Source organism: Sus scrofa, chromosome 3 (genome assembly GCF_054392235.1).
Source record: "Sus scrofa isolate SSC_HxYL_T2T_F1_AM1 chromosome 3, Sscrofa_HxYL_maternal_Yorkshire_Landrace_v2.0, whole genome shotgun sequence".
In the NCBI taxonomy this organism is placed as follows: Eukaryota; Metazoa; Chordata; class Mammalia; order Artiodactyla; family Suidae; genus Sus; species Sus scrofa.
This window is the reverse complement of record NC_139385.1, coordinates 129056551-129072210: the sequence shown is the minus strand read 5'-3', so window position 1 is coordinate 129072210 and position 15660 is coordinate 129056551. Positions and strand designations below refer to the sequence as shown.

General features: G+C 34.2%; 1 long non-coding RNA gene across 5 annotated transcripts in view; it reads left to right on the top strand.

The window, feature by feature from the left end:
- Nucleotides 1-15660, top strand: part of LOC102159977 (uncharacterized) — a 777987-nt gene that overhangs the window by 351820 nt on the left and 410507 nt on the right. For 4 of the 5 annotated variants that reach the window (XR_014842497.1, XR_014842499.1, XR_002342830.2 and 1 more), the window contains one exon: nucleotides 1861-1903. The exons of the other annotated variant lie outside the window; for it this stretch is intronic. This is a non-coding gene — a long non-coding RNA (uncharacterized LOC102159977). The remainder of the gene's footprint in view (nucleotides 1-1860; nucleotides 1904-15660) is intronic. 5 annotated transcript variants of the gene reach the window in all.

Below are 15660 nucleotides of genomic sequence, written 5' to 3'. Positions count from 1 at the left end.
ACATGCATCCACATGCGCTTGTCTTATTATAGATAAACAAGACATTGGGATTGCAGAAATTGTTTTTTCTCCATATTTCATTGGGAAGATAATCACTACTATTCTTTATTTGTGGTTAATGTGCCATTATGTGTAAAAGGGAAAAAATGATTAAATGTAATGCATTATCAGAAGCACTCAGAGCTTACACTTGGTAAAGAAAGTTGATTACTCAAAATATCTGTCAAGAGGGTTTTGTGTTCTCTAGATCACTTAAAATGCCTCTCTAATTACAGGATGTGTCATTGTACTTATTTCCTCCAGGTTTAACTAGCTCCTCTAGCCTTGGCTCCTTGGCCTCCCTCTCCAGGGGCAATTCAGTCCTTTGTGATCTCTTTCTTAATTAACACTTCCAAAGGTGCACAGAATCTAGAAGGCATGTTGCTATCTCTTTCCATAACCTCATTTTAAAAACAGGTTCTTGTAGTGTGGGTGGAGCTACAGAGGGGAGATTTGCAATAGGATTGAATGGGACATGGGGTGAGGGCAAGATTAAAGGAATGTGAAGAAGAGTGGATCGGAATTTAAAGCAAAGTAATGTGGTGGAAAAGTGGTTTTTTTTTTTTTTTTTTTTCTCTTTGTACTCAGCTGGCCCTTCTTCTGGGAAATGTGCCATCTTCTTTTTAAGAAATTCTCTTCTTCCAGACCAGTCATGTGGTTCTGGTATAAAGACTACCTTTTTTTTTTTTTTTTTTTTTTTTTCCACTTTCTTTAGCTGCGCCCATGGCATATGGAAGTTCCTGGACCAGGGATCGAATCAGAGCTACAGCTGTGACCTATGCCACAGTTGTGGCAATGCTGGATCCTTAACCGACTATGTGGGCTGGGGATTGAACCCACACGGCTGCAGAGACAACACCTGATCCTTAACCCACTGTGCCACAGCAGGAACTCCAAGACTACATTTTTAATGACCTCACATTTTAGGCCACAAGATGGTAAAACCCCACACAGTTTGGAATCATGCTTCTCTAGATTTTTGAATCTATTTAGAGAATGCAAAAATCTCTTTCTCCCTGGAAAAATTGGAATGTAAACTTTGGAGGTACCAGTAGGCATGGTTTCAGCTGCATGAAAGAAGCCCAGTAGAGAGAAAGAAGCTGATATACAGAGAGAAGGGGTTGTTGAAAGAAATCCTGGGTGGTATTTGAGACCACACAGTCATCTGATTATCACTGAGGCCCAGTTACAACCACCTACCTTTCTTGAAACTTATCAATTTCATTGGCTTTCAGTCGCAAAGTCGCAAATAGCACAAAAGGAAAATTTCTCAGGAAATTTAATTGTTAAATCAGCTATCAATTTTTTGTCATATTGCAAGGTTTTGAGAATTTTCTTTGAGGCATAAAAATCTGTTTCGATCGCTAGAATTTGTAAAATTGGGTGGCCTAATTGAAGTGTTCTTTCCTCATGTATATTCCGATTATTGCATTTCTCACACATGTAATTATTTGTTAATATCTATCTCTCCTACATATCTGTGAGCTTCTTAAAGGGAGGGTCCAGGTCTTACTTTTGACTCTGTGTCTTTAGATCCTGGAATAGTTTTAGGCGCAACTTAAGCTTTAGAAATACCTGTTCAATTGAACTTAATTGAGCACCAGTGCCTCTTTAGCATTTTGCATTTCGCCTTGAATGAATTGCCAGGCATCTGTCTCTACCCTTCCTAGGATCTCTCACTTCTAATGTCACTAAAGTTCCTCCTTATTGTTCTAATTCCCAACCTAGGAGCTCTGGCTCTCAAGAATTTCCAGGAAGCCCAGATAGCTTTGTAGCTTTGAGAGGAATAGCTCCTTGACATTCTGTTCTGCTTCATTTCAGAAATGAGACTCCAAATTTGGAAAGTACCAGTGAAACTCCACAGGTAAGAAATAATGTCAATCATGACTCATTCCATTTACCTGATTGGACACTTTGGATGGCTTATCTCAGCAGGTTTCTGTTCAAAGAACATCTGTTACTTTTACTGAATCCCTGTAATAAAGCCAGCACTTAGTTGCAACTCCCTGAAAAACCCGCAATTATTAAAACCACAAGCGTGTACCTCTTCCCTTACCACTTATTTTAGAAATGTAGTTAGCATGAAATATTTCCTAAGTGCCTACTATAGAGTTCACATATGTTTTTTCATTGAATCCCTGTTTCACAGAGAGGGGAACTGGTACTCAGAGAGGTCAAGTACTTTGCCCAAGGTTCATGTGGAGTATTTAGTAGAACGGGACTTGTAAGGGAGGCTGAATGTTGTCATGTTCAAATCTTTAGTCCTTGCCATTCAAGTTCTCCATGAATGGTGCTGAACTGAGCTTACCTAGCTTCAAAATGTAGTTACTTCTACTGCTCTGTATCATTTTAGAAAGAAATAGCATGTCACTTAAATATTTGAGGGCATCTATAAAAACTTTTATTTGCATGGATTCACATAATGTTGACTGGATTTGCACACGCTAATTTGTCATTTTTCAGTATTGGGTTTGAATTTCCATGTTCCTGATATTCTTTAAAAAATCTAGCTCTTTGCCTTTGTGCAAGAATCTAGTTTACCTCTTTCAGCATCCATCAAAATGGGCTAATGATGGGGTTTGAGGGCAGACTACTTCTTCTTATTCATTTTTTGTAGGTATACAAATTGATGGTATTTACTGAATTTATGGAGTTGTTCAACTGTCACTGTGATATAATTATATATATTCCATTTCTCTAAAAATTTCCCATGAGCTCATTTGCAATCATTCTCCACTGCAAAGAGTATCCCTGTCAGAGGCAACCATTGATCTGCTTTCTGTCTCTATAAAGTTACCTTTTTTAGACATTTCGCATAAATGGAATCCTACAATTGTAGTCTTTGGTGCATGGCCTCTTTCACTTAGTGTAATGCTTTTAAGGTTTATATATCAGTATTTCATTCCTTTATATGATTAAATAGTTTATTGTATGAATGTATACCACATTGCGTTATATTACCCATTTAGCATTTGATGGATACTTGGATTGTTCAGTAGGCCATTATAAACATGCTTCTATGAACAGTTATGTATAAAATAATTGTGTGTGCATGTTTCCATTTCTCTATGGTAGATTATTAAGAGTAGAATTGCTGGGTCATTTGAAAACTTTATCTTCATTTTTTAAGAACTTGCCAAACTGATTTCCAAGTTGGTGGTACCACTTTACATTTCTAGCAGCAGTGTGTGAGGGTTCCAGTTTCTCTACAACTTTAACAAAACTTAGTGTGGTCACACATTTCGACCATAAGTATTCTTGTAAATGTGCAGTGGTTTTTCATTGTAGGTTTAACTTACTTCCTAACGAATATGTGGCAATCCTTCACATGCTTATTAGTCCTTTACATGTGTTCTTTGGTATAGAAAGTACAAGTTTTGATCAATTTTAGATCACTTTTCTTATTTTGGGGTTGTATAATATTGTGCTATAGAGTAGTATGCTATTAATATTGTGTATTTTATACTATTTTATACTATAGTATATAATATGTATTATGGATGAAAGTCCTTTATTAGATACATATAGTTTTTAAATATTTTTCCCATTTTGTGCCTTGTAATTTCATTTTCTTATGGTGTCTTTTGAAGGATTAATGATTCTCATTTTAAAGTATTTTTTATTCTTTAATAAATTAAAGTATAATTTATTCTATATATTTATATATTATAATTATATATTTATTACATTTATATGAGAAAATAACAAATTTTATGTTAGGTAAAACATATTATTTAATAAAATAATATATAACATTGTATATTATGAATTATTATTTTACCTACATGTGTATTTATGTCTCTAGTCTTTGGTTTTGTACCTAATAATTCTTTGCCTAACCCCAAATCTTAAAATTTTACTCTTATGTTCTCTTTGAACGGTTTTAATGTTTTTAGCTCTTTCATTTAGGTCAGTGATTGGTTCTGAGTGCATTTTTGGTGAGCATCTAAATTCATTCTTTTGTTCATGGCTATCTAATTATACCAGTATCATTTGTTTAAAATATAATTGCATTGCCTTTGTCAAGGAAATTTAATCATAAACACAAGGATTTATTTTTGGACTTAGCTGTTTCATAGATCTATGTACTTATCCTTATGCCAGTGCCACACTATCTTCTTTACTGTTGCTTTATGGTAAATTTTGAATACAGTCATTTAAGCCCTTCAGACTTGTTGTTCTTTTGAAAAATTGTTTTGGCTATTTTAAGTCTTTGCATCTATTTTCTATAAAAAAAAATCTTGCATGGATTTTTGACAAGGATTTTGTTAAATTTATAGATCAATTTTTTGAGGAAAAACTATATCAATTTGGGAAAAATATCTCAGTCCGTGAACATGGCATGTGTCCTCATTTATTTAAATTCGCTTTGTTCCAGCAGTGTTTCATGGTATTCAACATAAAGTCTCATACATCTTGTGTTAAATTTTTTTCCAATGCAATGCATATTATTCTTTTTTTTGCTATTCTAAGTAGAATTGTTTTCTTGATTTTATTTTCTGTGGCTTATTGTGGTCTATAGACTTCAGTTGATTTGGGGTACTAATCTTATATCTTATGACCTTGGTAAACTTATTCATTCTAGTGTGCTTTGTGTGTAGAGGAGAAGGGCATTCCTTAGAATCTTTTATGTATGGATTATGTCATCTGCAAAAAAAGACAGTTTCATTTTCCCAGATTTGAATTCCTACAATTTCTTCTCCTTCTCCATCCCCCTTCTCCTCTCCTCCTCCTTCCTCTTGCCTTAATGTATTGGCTATAAAGTCGCTAATACAATGTTCACTAGACATGATGAGAACAGAGCAGGGTATATTGGCTTTGTTCCTTGTCTTTTGGGGGAAGTATTTACTCTCATCATTAAGTATGATATTAGACATAAGGTTTTTTTGTGTGTGTGTGTGTTTTAAGCAAGATACCATGTATTCCCAGTTTGTAGTGAAATATTAATATAAAAGTATGTTGAATTTTTTTCACTAACTCTTTGTATCTATTGGGATTATCATGCGGATTTTGTCAATTCTTTCATTTATATGGTACATTATTACTGATTTTCAGATATTTATCCAACCTTACATTCCTGATATAAATTCCACTTGGCCATGATATATAATTCTTACAAAATGCTTCTGGATTCAGAGTTTACAATATTTTGTTGAAGTTGTGCATGTATCTCTATTCATGATGGCTATTGGTCTGTAGTATTTTTTTCTTGATGTCTTTGTAAATTTAAGTTGTCATGGCAATACTGGCCTTATATAATGACTTTAGAACTATTCCTTACAATTATATTTTCTGGAAGAGCTCATGAAGGAATTATATCATTTCTTCTCTAAAAGTTTGGTATGATTCATCAGTGAAAACATTCGTGCCTAAAATTTTCTCTGTGAGAATATTTTAAATTACTATTTCAATTTTCCTACATTTTATTAATATATTCACATTTTCTCATTTTTCTGAATGAATTTTGATAATATGTGTCTTTTTATAATTTGTCCATATACTCTGATTTGTCTAATTTGTTGGCATTCAGTTAGGCTAATATTTCCTTATAAACCTCTTAGTTTTTATAAGGAAGATAATGAGCTCTTTTTTTCATTATTGGTTTTCGTAATTTGCTGCTTTTATTTTCTTATCAGTCTAACTAAGGGTTTACCACTTTCATTTATTTTTTAAGTCAACTTCTTGTTTTGTGATTTTTTTTTTCTATTTCTCTTTATTTCATTGATTTACCCTAACATTATTTTCTTACTTCTTGCTGTGGATTTGGTTTACTCTTCTTTTTATTATTTGCTAAAGTGGCAGCTTAGGTAATTGATTTGAGACTTTTTTTTTCCTTTCTGATATAGGCATTTAAAGGTTCAGACCCTCAAAGAATTCAGCTGCATTCTATAAATATAATGTGTTTTCATAGTTTCAGTAGTTTATTTTATTTTATGATATCTCCTTTGACACAGGTCATTTAAAGTGTGTTGTGTAATGTCCATATATTAGAGTTGTCTCAGATTGTTTCTATTATATATTTCCAACATAATTTCGAGTGATCAGAGATTATGTTTCATATGCTTTCAGTCATTTAAGCTTTTGGGGATGGTTTTATAGCAAATGGTCTATCCTGGAGATTTTTTGTTATAGTTCTTGGGGTTTTTTTATGGCTATAACTATGGCACTTGGAAAGTTCCTGGGCTAGGGGTTGAATCAGAGCTGGAGCTGTGGCCTATGCCATGGCCATGCCAACACTGGATCTGAGCTGCTTGTGTGAACTGTGCCTCAGATTGAGACAACACTAGATCTGTAACCCATTGAGTAAGGCCAGGGATCAAACCTGTCTCCTCACAGAGACAACATCAGGTCCTTAGCCCATTGAGCAACAATGGGAACTCCTATCCTGGAGAATGTTTTATGTGTCCTTGAAGAGCGTGCATTATGCAGACTTTGTTTAGAGGTATCCTACTGATGTTGGTTATAACAAGTTGTTTGATAGTGAAATTTCCATTGTCTATGTTCATAACGATTTCTTCTAAGTGTTTCTAACAATTTTTGCGAGTAGTCCATTGCAGTGGATATTATTGAATTGTCTTTTTTTTTTTTTTTCAGTTCTGCCAGTTTTTGCTTCATGTATTTTTGGGCTTCCTTAGTAGCTGTGTATGTATTTATAATTTTAATATAATCCATAATGATATTTTCATTGTTATGAAATGTCCACTTCTGTAATATTTCTTATCTGAATGTTAATTTTGTATGATGTGAATACAGTAACCAGATTTTTTATGGTCACCGTTTATATGTTATTTTAATTTTCATTATTTTCACATATTTATGTCTTTGAATCCAATATGTGTCTCTTATAGATAGCATCTAGTGGATTTGCCTTTCTACCATCTGACATGCCATGCTATTTAAGCGGCTGTGTGTAGACACTTCACATTTAATGTAATGATATGTTTGGTTTTACTTCTATGGTTTTGATATTTATCATTTTTCTTTTTGTTCCTCTTTTCCTTCTTTTTAAAAATTCTTTTCTATTGTAGTTTATTGCATAATATTGATTATACTTCCCTGTATTATGTAGTAGGATTTTATTGTTGATAGATTTTAGATAAAGTAGTTTGTATCTGCTAATCCAGAGCTCTTAATTTATCCCTTAGCTTTTCCCCTTTGGTAACCATAAGTTTGCTTTCTATGCCTGTGAGTCTGTTTTATATTAAGTTCGTTTGTATTTTTTTTTTTTTTTTTTAGAATTCACATGTAAGTAATATCATAGGATGTTTGTCTTTCTCTATTCTGACTTCATTTAGTATGATGATCTCTAGGTCCATCTGTTTTGCTGCAAATGACATTATTTCATTCTTTTTATGGCTGAGCAATATTTTATTGTACATACATAGCACATTTTTATCCATTTGGGCTCTGTATTCTGTGCCATTGATCCATATGTCTGTTTTGATTACATAGGTGCTGTTTTGATACCATGCTGTTTGATTACTATAGTTTTGTAGTATTGTCCAAAGTCTGTGAGGGTTATGCCTCCAGCTTTCCTGTTTTTTCTCTGGATTATTTATTATTTTTTAAAGTCAGTATTGTACAACTGTCATTGTAATTCCTCTGTTGAATTTTTACTATATATTTTGGTTATTTTCTTAGCAGTTGCTCTCAGAATTACAATATGTATTTTAAACATATCCCAGTCTACTTCAAAATAATACTAACTTAATTGCAGTAAAGTATAGACTCTCTGCTCCAATATATCTCCTTTCATCTTTCTTTTGTCCTAGTATTTTAATATATATTATATAATGCAAAATACATATTATAAAATGTATATTACAAAAACAATGCTAATTTAATTCAATTTTTTTAATTCAATTTTTTAATTTAATTCAACTTTTTAAATTAAATTAAATTAAATTTTTTAATTTAATTTAATTTAATTCAATTTTTAATTTAATTTAATTCAATTTTTAAAATTTTTAATTTAATTCAATTTTTCTTTAAAATTTAAGAAAAGAGATCATAAAATATGTATTTAGAGCAAAGCACTTGCCACTTACAGTACTCTTCATTTCTTCTTTTGGATTTGAGCTGAACTCTGGTGTCACTTCCTTTCAGCTTGAAAGATTTCCTTTTGTATTTTTGGTGATTTAAGTCTGCTAGGAATATATTTTCTCAGTCTTTGCATATCTGCAAATATATTTATTTCAGCTTCATATCTGAATGGTAATTTTGCTGCATATAGAACGTCTGTTTGAAATACAGGCATACCTTGTTTTATTGGGCTTCACTTTGTTGCACTTTAAGACATCGCAGTTTTTACAAATTGAAAGTTTTTGGCAACCTAGTTTTGAACAAGTCTATTGGTGCTATTTTTCCAGCAGTATTTCTTACTTCATGTCTCTGTGTCATGTTTTGATAATTTTTTCAATATTTCAGACTTTTTCATTCTCATTAAATTTGTTACAGTGATCTGTAATCAGTTATCTTTGATGTTTTATAATTGTTTTGGGAGCCGTGAACCACACCACTGTAAGATGGCAAACATAAGGAGTAAATATTTTGTGTGTTCTGATTCTTCCACTAACCAGACTTTCTCCCATCCTCCTCTCCTTAGGCCTCTATTCCCTGAGGCAAAGCATTATTGAAATTAGGATATAGCTCTGCAGTGACCTGTAGGTATTCGATGAAAGGAAGAGTTGTATGTCTCTCACTTTAAATTGAAAACTAGAAATAATTAAGCTTGGTGAGGAAAGCGTATCAAAAGCCAGGATAGGCCAAAAGCTAGGCCTCTTGTGCCAAAAACTTGGACAAGTTGTGAATGCTAAGGAAAAGTTCTTAAAGGAAATTAAAAGTCCTCCTCCATATTGAGGACACAATTAATAAGAAACAATCTTATTGGGGATATAGGAGAACATTTTAGTGGTCTGGATAGAAGACCAGACCAGCCAACACATTCTCTTATGACAAAGCCTAATCCAGAGCAAGGCTCTAACTCTTTTCAGTTGTTTGAAGGTTTAGAGATGTTATAAGCCTGTAGAAGAAAACTTTGAAGTTAGTAGAGGTTGGTTCATGAGTTTTTTTTTTTTTTTTTTTTTTAAAGAAGCTGTTTTGATAACATGATAGGTAAAATGACTCATCAAGTACTGATATAGAAGCAAGCTACAACAAGTTATCCAGAAAATCTAGCTAAAATCTAGCCCCTAAAATGAAGGGGCTCCACTAAACCACATATTTTCAATGTAGATGAAATAACCTTATATTGGGAGAAGATACCATCTAGGACTTTTATAGCTAGAGAGAAGTCAATGCCTGGCTTCAAAACTTCAGGCTAGCTGCAGCTCCCTTGTCAGGAGCTAATAGAGCTGGTGACTTTAATGAAGTCAGTGCTCATTTACCATTCTAAAATTCCTAATGCCCTTTAGAATTATACTAAATCTACTCTGCTTCTGCTCTATAAATTAAATAAAAAAGCTTAGATGACAGCATGTGTGTTCACAACATGGTTTACTGAATATTCTAAGCCCACTGTTAAGACTTACTGCTCAGAAAAAGCAGATTCCTTTTTTTATCACTGTCCCTTAAAAATGCACCTGAGGGAGTTACTATTGTGATTCAGTGGTAATGAACCCAACTAGTATTCACAAGGATGTGGGTTCAATCGCTGGTCTTTTTTCAGTGAGTTAAGGATCCAGCATTGCTGTGAGCTGTGGTATAGGTCACAGACTTGCCCTGGATCCCACACTTCTATAGCTGTGGCTGTGGTGTAGGCCGGCAGCTGCAGCTCCAATTCAATCCCTATCCTGGGAACTTCCATATGCCACACATGAAACCCTAAAAAAAGCCAAAAAAAAAAGAAAAAGAAAAGAAAATGTACATGGTTACCCAACAGTACTGATAGAGTTGTAAAAGAATTAAAGTTGTTTTTATGGTTGTTAACACAACATCCATTCTGCAGCCCATAGATCAAGGAGTAATTAATTCAACTTCCAGGTCTTAAGAAACACATTTTATAAAGCTGTAGCTGCCATAGATTGTGGTTCTACTTTGATGTATCTGGGCACACTAAATTGAAAATCTTCTGGAAAGGATTCACCATTCTAGATGGCATTAAGAACATTTGTGATTCATGGAAAGAGGTCAATATGCTAACATCAGGAATTTGAAAGACTTTGACTCCAGCCCTCATGAATGACTTAGATCAGTTCAGTGGAGGAAGTAAATGAAGAATAGCAAGAGAAATAGAAATGGAACCTGAAGACATGGCAGATTTGCTGCAGTCTCATAATAAAACTGAAATGGGTGAGAAATTGCTTCATATGGATAAGCAAAGGAAGTGTTTTGTTGACATTGAATATGTTCCAAGTGAAGTTGCCATGAAGACTGTTGAAATGACAACAAAAGATTTAGAATATTATATAAATTAGTTGATAAAAGAGTGGCAGGCTTTGAGATAACTGAATCCAATTTTGGAAGAAGCTCTACTATGGGTAAAATGCTGTCAAACAACATTGCATGCTATAGTTAAATTGTTTGTAAAAAGAAGTCACATGATGTGGTAAACCTCAGTGTTGTCTTATTTTGAGAAATTGCCACAGCCATCCCAACCTTCAGCACCCACCACCCTGACCAATCAACTGCCATCAGCATGGAGGTGAGACCCTCCACTAGCTGAAAGATGACTTAACTGAAGTCTTGGTTATGGTTAGCATTTTTTAGCAATAAAGCATTTTTAAATTAAAATATGTACATTTTTTGGCACAATTCTATTGCACATTTAATAGGCTGTGATATAGTGTAACGTAACTTGTATGTGCACTGGGAAATGAAAAAATGTGTATGACTTTATTGTGATATATGCTTTATTGTCTTCTTCTCAAACAAACCCCCAAGTCTTGCCAAAGTTTTTCTATAATTTTGGAGTTCCCGTCGTGGCGCAGTGGTTAACGAATCCGACTAGGAACCATGAGGTTGCGGGTTCGGTCCCTGCCCTTGCTCAGTGGGTTAACGATCTGGCGTTGCCGTGAGCTGTGGTGTAGGTTGCAGACGCGGCTCGGATCCCGCGTTGCTGTGGCTCTGGCGTAGGCCAGTGGCTACAGCTCCAATTCAACCCCTAGCCTAGGAACCTCCATATGCCGCGGGAGCGGCCCAAGAAATAGCAACAACAACAATAACAAAAAAGACAAAAAGACAAAGTTTTTCTATAATTTTTCCCTTTCAGCACTTTGAATATGTTATTTTAATGTCTCCTGAACTCCATTGTTTTAGAGGAGAAATAAGCTATTTATCCTTACATTGTTCATCTGCATGTGATAAGTTGTTTTTTTCTTACTGCTTTTAAGTTTCCTCTTTGTCTTTAAATAATTCAGCATGTCTAGGTGTGACTCTCTTTGTATTTATCTTACTTTAGTTTTATTGAGCTTCTCAGGTTTGTAGGCAATAATTTTCATCAAATTTAGGAAATTTTTATTATTGTTTCACTTTTTTTTTTACCTTATCTCTCTCTCTGCTTCTTCTGTGACTCCAATTACACATCTGTTGGCTTGCTTCCTCTTAACCCATATCTCTAAGACTGCTCATTTTTTATCTTTTTGTGCTCAGTTCTTCAGATTGGATAATTTCTAGTGATGTATATTTAGGTTCAGTGACTCTTTCTTATGCCATATTGAATAGATCATTAAGTTCCTCTAGTAAATTTTAAATATAAGTTTTTGATTTTTTTAATTCTGGAATTTTTGTTTCTTTTATAATTTATATTTTTTGTTATTGAGATTCTCAATTTGTTGATTTGTTAACATATTTTCCTCTAATTCCTTAAACATTATTTCCTGTTGCTCTTTGAATAAATTACCATAGTTACTTGAACACCTTTGTCTGCCACATCAACATCTGGGAACACTGAGAAACATTATTGAAAGGTTTTTTTTCTTTTTTTTTTTTAGTTCTTATATAGATCATGCTTTCATTTTCTTTGCACGTGTCATAATATTTTGTTGAACACTAGACATTTTAGATGCTGTATTTAAGTAACTCCAAGTTCTAACCCACCCTTCTGTTTGAGGATTGTTGTTTTTGTTTACTTTTATGTTAATGATCATAACTTGTTTGGACTAAATCTGTGAAATCTCTCCCCCCCCCCCCGAAATGTATAAACATTGATGTCTGTCTCTGATCAGTTTTCTTTTTTTTTTTACTTATAAGTGCAAATTGCAAGAAGATTTTCTGTGTCTTTAGAGACAGACATTTTAAGAGGTTATATATCTCAACCAGTGCCTTCCATTTTTTTTGCTAATAGATCTGTGTGTGAACTGGGGACTGCATCAATAGTTTTGGCTGACTTTAACTCTCTTCTGCTTTAATTTTATGATAGTTCCTCTCAGGTCTCCTCTGGTCATACATTTCAGTTTCATCAGCTAGGGATATTTTAGTGGCTTGCACCCAGTCTAGACTGTAGTGCATGTCCACACAGCCTTGGCTATTTCCAGCATATGTGAGGAAATTATCAAGCCTTACATAACCACCTAATCTTCTTAAATCTCTGCCAACATTCTCAGGTAGTTTTTGAGCCCATAGTAACACACTCCAAATTGTGTGATCACTCACAACCATTGCAACCCTTGCAGTGACAATGAGGCTGCTGGTTTTCATGGCCTTCTCCACCCTGATTGAATTATCATAGTGGGGAACACAGAACTAGGATTAGTCCTACAGAAAAACATCACAGACCCCCATTGTTCCTAATTGTGGATTAGTAGTTTTCTTAACTAAATATTTCCATTTATCTTCTATGCTTTTGGTCAATTTCCAGAGTTCTAAAGTTGTTTTAACAGTTTTGTGAACCTTCATAGTTGCTTACTAGGAAGGAGACTTGTTGGCCTTCTCACTCCATCATGCTAGACTTTTATACACTTTTGTTTTCTTAGTGCCTAACACAGATTCTGACTTATAGTGGACTCTTAAATGTTATTGAATTAATAAACTAACTCAGGGAGTAGGAAAAGGAAGTGTTATCTCATGCAGCTCAGGGATTCCAATGTAAGTTAATGGCTTTGTTTTTGTTTTTTGTAAAAGTGTACAAGAGACATAATCTGGAGATAATTGGTCTTCAACTGAGAATGATTAACTAACAAGACTTATGGTCCCTAGAGATAAAGTGGAACAAGTTGTATATACATGCCAATTTCTGACAGTTTCTAGACACATCTAGAGACCTCATGTTGCTTAAGACAGACTCCAGCTGTTACTTCAAGTAAGGGAATTGTGGTTAATGATTTAGACAGCATTTCCATTTTGACTTCAGCTCCTACGGCCAGTTGTTGGTTGGAGACTGATTACTAATCCAGAATGTTTATTGAATACCCATGTCTCTTATTTCATACCAGGAACTCAAGAATTACATAGACCACTATAATATGCTTATGTTATGTCTCTAAAAAAGAAAGAATATTGGAATAAATAATTGACCTCATGAAAGTTCAAGTAGATGAAATAAAATGGTTATACTTGGATATAGCTTACCCATACTAACAGTTTAAGTTTTATGTTTTTTTTTTTTCCAAAACAAAAATCCTTAAGATTTTTAAGAAAGCATGGAACAGAAGCTGAGTTACCAGTTTTAGAAGCTGTCACTAAAATTGTCTGCATAGCCATTTAACCATGGTTATCCTTCCCACATTTCAAGCTTTAGAGAGAACATAAAATCCAAGCAGTTAGTGGTTCATTTATACCACCATATGGCATGATTCTGCTCTCTTTCCAAATTCTTCAAACCTCTGGTGTTAGTTAGACTCCAAATATCTCATTCCATACTTAAACTCATCCATACACACACATCCATATACATCACAAGTGCGCACACACATATTTCCATTGACTGCTGCATTTATTATTTTTTTTCCCCCAAGGATAAATGTATTTGGGTAAGATCCTTCCATATACGTATCTTATCTCTGCATGGCCAACTGGTAGAGCTGGCTTAAGACACCAGTAGAGTTGGTGGAGACAGTCATCAGCTGTAACTTTAGATGCCACTAGTATGGTAATAGTATATCTATTACTAGGCTTCCGTAGAGAAACATTGGGCAAATGGTCATTCATGTTGTGGCTGATCATCAAACATTTAAGCTCAACTGCTACATTAGCAGTCCAATCTGAAAATGAAATTAAAATCGAGCAGGGTATGTAGATTCATTATCAATCCAATGTGACAATCAATGCTAATAATCTAAGAGTATTTAGATTAACTAAAATAAAATGGGCTAAGAAAGAAACCTCATAGACTTAAATGAGGTGGAGAAAATGCCTTGATATCCAATAGAATAGAGGACTCTTGCTTTTTTTTTTTATCGCTTGGATAAGTTCATTAGCATTTTAGTGAAAATAGATCTTTTGGTTGTCAATTGGAAAGTGGATTTAAGAGAAAAAGGAAATAGTTGCTGTTGTTCACACAGATATCATTCTAGGAACTCTACAGGGGATTATAATTGGAAGATACCCCTGAAGTCCCATTGTTCCTTGCCCTTTGTTTTCTGTGTTTATCTCTTCATAACTCTTACCATAAATATCACAATGGGTTTTTGTGTCAATAAACTCCTTTTCTAGACAGTGAGCTAATTTAGAATAGGGGCTACTCTTAGCGTACACACCATAATAACTTTGTGATGAAACTCATTTTCTAAAACATGAGCTCCTTTAAGATAGGGACTCTGTTGTATTAATTTTTCAATTTCTAGTTTCATTGTTTTTGAAATAGAGTAGGCTCTCAGTTGCTTGCTGACAGTGTACAAAGGGAAGAAGAACAAAATAAGATCATGTATTCATTCCTACTTAGATCACAACAATTCTCAGACACTTGGTGGAGTGATAGGACTGATAAATGGTACTTTATGGATAAGTAATGAATGGCTTCTACTGTAAGGTTTGTAGTATTATTATTGGACTGAGTCTATGATTAGAGCTCACCTTATTGCTCTGCTAAGTTGATTGTACTATTAGGATTTTGAAAAACCTTGCGAACAAATACTACTATGAAATTGTAGACAATATAAAAAAATGTAGATAGAAAAGATACAGAAAAATGGTGGTTATTGGTGAGCAGCTTTTAGTTTAGGAGTTTCTTATACAACTAAATACTCATATTAGCAAAAATATAACTTATTTCTACAAAGAGTCCATGAAAATTATGTATAGAACACTTATATACAGGCATAGTACTTGTTGCCAGGAGTACAAACATAGACTGCAGCCAAATTCCTGTCTTCAGAGATCTTAAATACTAATTAGAAAGAGACAAGGTCATAAATAAGGCAAAATGTGTCACAGGTGTGGTGTTTGCAGTGTGTTCAGGGTGGTTCTCTAAGAGGCTGTGGTCAGCTGCACAGTGGGTCATAAGGTCAAGAGAGGGTTGACAGAGGAGGTGACCTTTGAGCTGAGCATTGAAGATAAATAAGGTTGGCCAGGGAGATGAGGGGAAGGGAACAGAAAACAGCATGAGTACAGACATTGAGTGTGATAGCCTGGAAGTCTTATACAAGCGGGAAGGCAGCTGTGGGTTTCCCTGAAATGAGATCTGTACCATCAGGTGCTGTCAGGTGGAAATGGCAGGGTAAGTAGCATATTTGATAGCAACCAAGA